General features: G+C 36.6%; 1 pseudogene; it reads left to right on the top strand.

The window, feature by feature from the left end:
- The first annotated feature begins 4,224 nt into the window (after positions 1–4,224).
- LOC139020268 (U2 spliceosomal RNA) lies at positions 4,225–4,395 on the top strand (annotated as a pseudogene).
- Positions 4,396–5,550: the final 1,155 nt, after the last annotated feature.

The following is a 5,550-nucleotide window of genomic DNA, read 5'->3' as shown; positions in this document are numbered from 1 at the left end:
CTGACTCTGTATCTATTATTGTTCAAAAGTTTTTAATGGTCTTTATTATCCATGAATGAGTGAGATCATGTGGTATTTTTCCTTCATTGACTGGCTTATTTCACTTAGCATAATGCTCTCCAGTTCCATCCATGCTGTTGCAAATGGTAAGAGTTCCTTCTTTTTTACAGCAGCATAGTATTCCATCGTGTAGATGTACCACAGTTTTCTGATCCATTCATCTACTGATGGGCACTTAGGCTGTTTCCAGATCTTAGCTATGGTGAATTGTGCTGCTATGAACATATGGGTGCATATATCCTTTCTGATTGGTGTTTCTGGTTTCTTTTTAAAAAGCAGTGAAATAACATTGTTTTTAATGCCAACACTGTCTTTTTCCTTTTACATTTTCAGTTAAAAGTTAGTTGTAAATACAAACAAAAATTGTGTATTTGATGAACGTATCATTTCAAATTAGAAAATAAAGAGGTGAATTATTCAAGAAATAATACTGAAACAAATGAAAACAAAATGTTGGATCATCACTCTATGCTTCTAATAAGTTATCTGTGGATCAAATATTGAACATTTAAAAAATAACATATAATTTTAGAATAAGATGAAATAATTTTATCCTAAACAACAAAGGAACTAGTTGGGTAATTCTACTATAAAATATACACTATTTTATGAGTCCCAGGAATAGCTTGTTTTTGATTAAATTAGATACCATGTGAGTAGTAAAAAGGTCCATCACTAGGGAAAAGATTGGAAAGGAGAAAAAGCCAATGAGACTGGGCTTGAGATGTGAATAAAAACATGAGGCATTTGTCCATTATCCTAGTCACAAAGAGAGAAACATAATATAGAGCAGAGAGCGTGGCATTTGTGAGGATGTAGCAGGATTCCTGCATTTTCCTCCACTCACTGAACTCCACGATTAATGTGTAATTTTCATTTAAGACCCTATTGGCTTGTAGGAGGGAAACACAAGTTGGATTTTCATAAACTCAGGGTCTTGAGCTCAGTCTCTAGTCACAATTAATAAGAACACAAAACAAGCTTCAGAGTCAAACGCACCTGTATTTGACGCTCATTTCTGCCACTTTTTCCTGTCTACGTTGGTCAAAACATCCTCTAAGTTTGTTTGTTATTAATTAATTTAGTTAGTTTGTTAGTTTTAATCCAAACTCATTGGATTGTTTTAAGAATTAAATAACACAATTTATATAAAATGCTTAACAAAATTTCAAAGAGAAGCCATAATGAATAATGAAAAGTCATTATAATAGGAATAACAATACTATTGATAGTAACAGTAGGATTGAGTAATTATTGTCATTATCATTATTTTTTGTTGAAAGCATTACTTTAATTTACTGTGTAGTTTATTCTCATTCTTAGCAGTTTCCACCTCTAATAAATATATGGCTTTGTCCTTTTCTAAAGTCATGGTTATTTCAATATCAAGTAATAAACAAAGCATATTCATCTTGCTCAAAATTTCCAAAGTAAATCACACATGATGGACTTGTGGGTGGAAAATAAATAAATCTCTATATATAAAAGCCTAATATGCATATTGTCCCTGCAGGAGTTCAACAGGAGACCGATCACTAGCTATAACACGCACTTACCACCAGGGGGTATTGCAGAACAAAGGAAGGCCCCAGGCAAGAAGCTGGCAGCAGGCAGCTGGGGAAGAAAGGCCCTGGCCAGCAGCCAGAAGGCCCAATTGGCCCTGATCACTGGCCAGGCCTAGGGACCCTACCCATACACGAATTTCATGCACCAGGCCTCTAGTAAATTAATAAAAAAGAAAAGCTGAGGGGTAAAGCTGAAGGTATTTGCTCATACTAAGGAATAAAATCTTGTTTTTTAACTACCACTCAAAATGTAAATAGTGTCTTGGTTTTTCAAAAGTGGAAAGCTGCAGAGGAAAACTTTACCTAAGGACATCGCTCAAAAAGCTCCTTCTATGAAAGAGTAAGATTTAAAAAAAAAGTCCCCAGTGTCAAAATAAGGCAATCAAGGAACTTCTTGTCCTACAATTCAAGCGGAAAATGTATTAAAATCAGTTCCTGGAATTCAAAATACAGCTATTCCCTCATCTGGATTTGTTGTTTCAATTACAACCCTTGGATGATCAGGAAAATTCCAAGTCCATGATTAATTTAATGTGAGCTGAGCTTAGTAGCCTTCAGTCTCTCAGTATACGACAATATCAATCATCTATGGAGAAAATACCCTTAAAACCGAGTTCTTGAGATGCCCACTGATTATCTTCATCCAGCACATGCATATATATTGTATTTTATACACACAAGTTTCATCATAATGACACTTAGAAGAAATCCTCTCTGCCGAAACCAGTTTGGCTCAGTGGATAGAGCGTCGGCCTAGAGACTCAAGAGTCCCGGGTTCGATTCCGGTAAAGGGCATGTACCTGGGTTGCGGGCACATCCCCAGTGGGGGGTGTGCAGGAGGCAGCTGATCGATGTTTCTCTCTCATCGATGTTTCTAACTCTCTATTTCTCTCCCTTCCTCTCTGTAAAAAATCAATAAAATATATAAAAAAAGAAGAAATCCTCTAAACCCTGTTAATTTTGAAATATCAAGTAATGATTTATATACATTTGAAAATAAAAAACTATGACATTGAAAATGTATTCAAAAACCAAGAAGCAATAAGACAATGTCTGAAGCTATTAAAAATAAAGTCATGGCCCTGTCAGGTTTGGCTCCGTGGATAGAGCATCGGCCTGCAGACTAAAGGGTCCCGAGTTCAATTCCAGGCAAAGGCATGTACTTGGGTTGCGGGCACATCCCCAGTCGGGGGTGTGCAGGAGGCAGCTGGTCAATGTTTCTCTCTCATCGATGTTTCTAACTCTCTATCCCTCTCCCTTCCTCTCTGTGAAAAATCAATAAAATATATTTTAAAAAAATAAAGTCATGAATAGATTTCCTAAAGATAAAAAAATAAAATCAGTGAATGAAAAAATGAACAAACAAAATTAAACAGAGGTGAATAAAGAACAAATTGAAAAATACACTTAATGAGTAATAGAAATCACAAGGTAAATAAAGAAGGTAGAAATTTAAGAAACAAACAAGGTAGAATGAAGTGCTCTAAAAAATTGGCATTTAATTTGAAAAAAAAAATACAGCGGGGAGACAATTTTTAAGTCAATATGGAAATGTGTTAAGGTTTACACATCAATATGTGTTTATCCATAGTAGAAATAGAAAAAGACTAAGCGTAAATAGAGAAAATAATAGCATTCATTACATTAGAGGGATGGTAATATGTTAAACATTCTAAAGCCCTGGAATTGTTTGGAAGTTAGATGAAAATAATGGGTAAACTTAGATTTTTAATGTGGTATCTCACCCTGGCTGGGTCTCTCAGTTGGTTGGAGTTTCATCCCATACACCAAAGGGTAGCCAGTTAGATTCCTTGTCAGAGCACAAACCTAGGCTGTCTGTTAGTTTCCTGGTTAGGGCATGTATGGGAGGCAGCCAATTTCTCTCTCTCTCTCGTTCCCTCCCTCTCTCTCTAAAACTGAATTTAAAAAAAAACATACTTAGGTCAGGATTTAAAAAAATATTGCACCATCTCAATTTAAGGGTCAACAATAAAAAAATAATGTGAAAGAGAAAAGCAACAACAAAACAGTCCATAGTCAATGTTAGAAGGAAACAAAAAGAAATAAAGGTAATCAAACAACTATCCCCCCAAAAGTTAAATAAAAGTAAGTAGAGAAAGTAGTTCAAAATTGCAAATAAAAAATAAGTTGATAGATGTTGATCCAAATATATGATAGAAAATTAGGTGTAGAAAAATATATCATTAGTGTGATAATGTGTATTTAAAAAGGAAAAGAAATAGAACAAATATTCTCCAGAGAAATGACAATAAATTTTTTTTAAAAAGATATGATATATTTACATCTGGTATCATTGATTCTGTTTACTGTACTGGTGGCCTTAAGCAGCAGAAAAAAAACCAACAAAAAACAACTTGTTTGATTCATTGTCCCTGTAGAGATCTAATTGTCTGCAAAGGAAAAACTAAGAGCCAGAAGACTATTCATTAGAAGTAATAAGAAAACGTGGCAATGATGTTTGGGTACATATGTATACAAACAAAATCAATCGCCATTCTTACATAATCACATATAAGTGTTAGAAAATATTTTTAATTGATATAATTTAAGAAGAAAAATATAGTCAGAAATAAATCTTATCGCTTCTCGGCCTTTTGGCTAAGATCAAGTGTAGTATCTGTTCTTATCAGAAATAAATCTTATAAAAGGTGTCCCTGATTTCTAAAAAAATAAAATAAAATAAATGGAGCAATAAAGGTACTTATATATGGGAAGACTGTATTGTATTGATGTAAATTTCCCATTTTAATTCATGATTTAAAATGTTCAAAAGTTATTATTACTAATATTATTATTATTACTATTATTAATATTATTATAATTAATGGAGCCTACTAAGCTTATTCTAAATGTTAGATGGAGGACCAAGAGGCGAGACTGCTCTGAGAGGAAATACTGCACCTAGAATAATTAATAAGCAAAGTATCGGTGCAATGACAAACAAATAATTTTACCAACACAAAGACACACAGTGAATCTCAGGCATGCTTGCATATTGATACATATTGGTGTATAGTACAAGACTCTAAAATAAAGAGTAAGATGTAAGAAAATGGAGCTGTGGACACTTGTTTCTCTATGATAAACATAATCTCTAACTGGAAACAATTGAAAAAAATCAATCTATTAGGATTAAATTCCTAAATAAAAAACTAAGCTTTGTAATAAAAGGCAATCCTATATAATAAAGAGCTAATATGCTAATTAGACCACACAGCCGAACGTCCTTCTGGACATCCTTCTGGACGACCTTCTGGAAGAAGCCAGGTCTGCAAGGGCCGAGGCAAGAACAACCTTCCTGAACCACCAGTGGGCCGGGGGGGCAGGGCCAGTCCAGGTGCTGCCTTGACTTCTTCAGATGCAGCCAGATGATAGATGGGGGTGGCTTGGTTCCGGTACTTATTCAAAGGCGGGACAGGGGTGTGACCATGGTGCCTCAACCTCCCACGGTCCCTCCCTTGGCCAGCCACCAGACCCTGATTGCCTAGACCGTCACAAGTGGGTGGGAGGCAGGGCCAGCGCTAAGGAACGACAAGCCAGCTTCTGGCTGAGCAGCACACCACCCCCTGCTCAGCTCCTGTTCAGCCAGAAGCCAGGCTCATGGCTTTCAAGTGCAGCTGTGGTGGTGGGAGCATCTTCCACCTCCTTGGCAGATAGGCAGTAAAGAGTGAGGGATCCTGGACTCAGAGAGTGCTGGACTGTGAGAGGGAGGTCTCAGTGCTGGCTTAGGCCTGGGGAATCGAGCCTAAGCCGGCAGGCGGACAAGCCCACAACCCCCAAGGTTTCTGGACTGCAAGAGGGCACAGGCCAGGAAGAAAAACAGCCCCCCTTCCCCACACCCAGTGCACGACTTCCATGCACTGGGCCTCTAGTAATGTATATAAAGTATTTATCTTTATGACTT

Source organism: Myotis yumanensis, unplaced genomic scaffold (genome assembly GCF_028538775.1).
Source record: "Myotis yumanensis isolate MYYU_CA2020_CCGP unplaced genomic scaffold, mMyoYum1.0.hap1 SCAF_11, whole genome shotgun sequence".
Classification (NCBI taxonomy): Eukaryota; Metazoa; Chordata; class Mammalia; order Chiroptera; family Vespertilionidae; genus Myotis; species Myotis yumanensis.
This window is presented reverse-complemented; position numbering and strand designations above follow the sequence as displayed.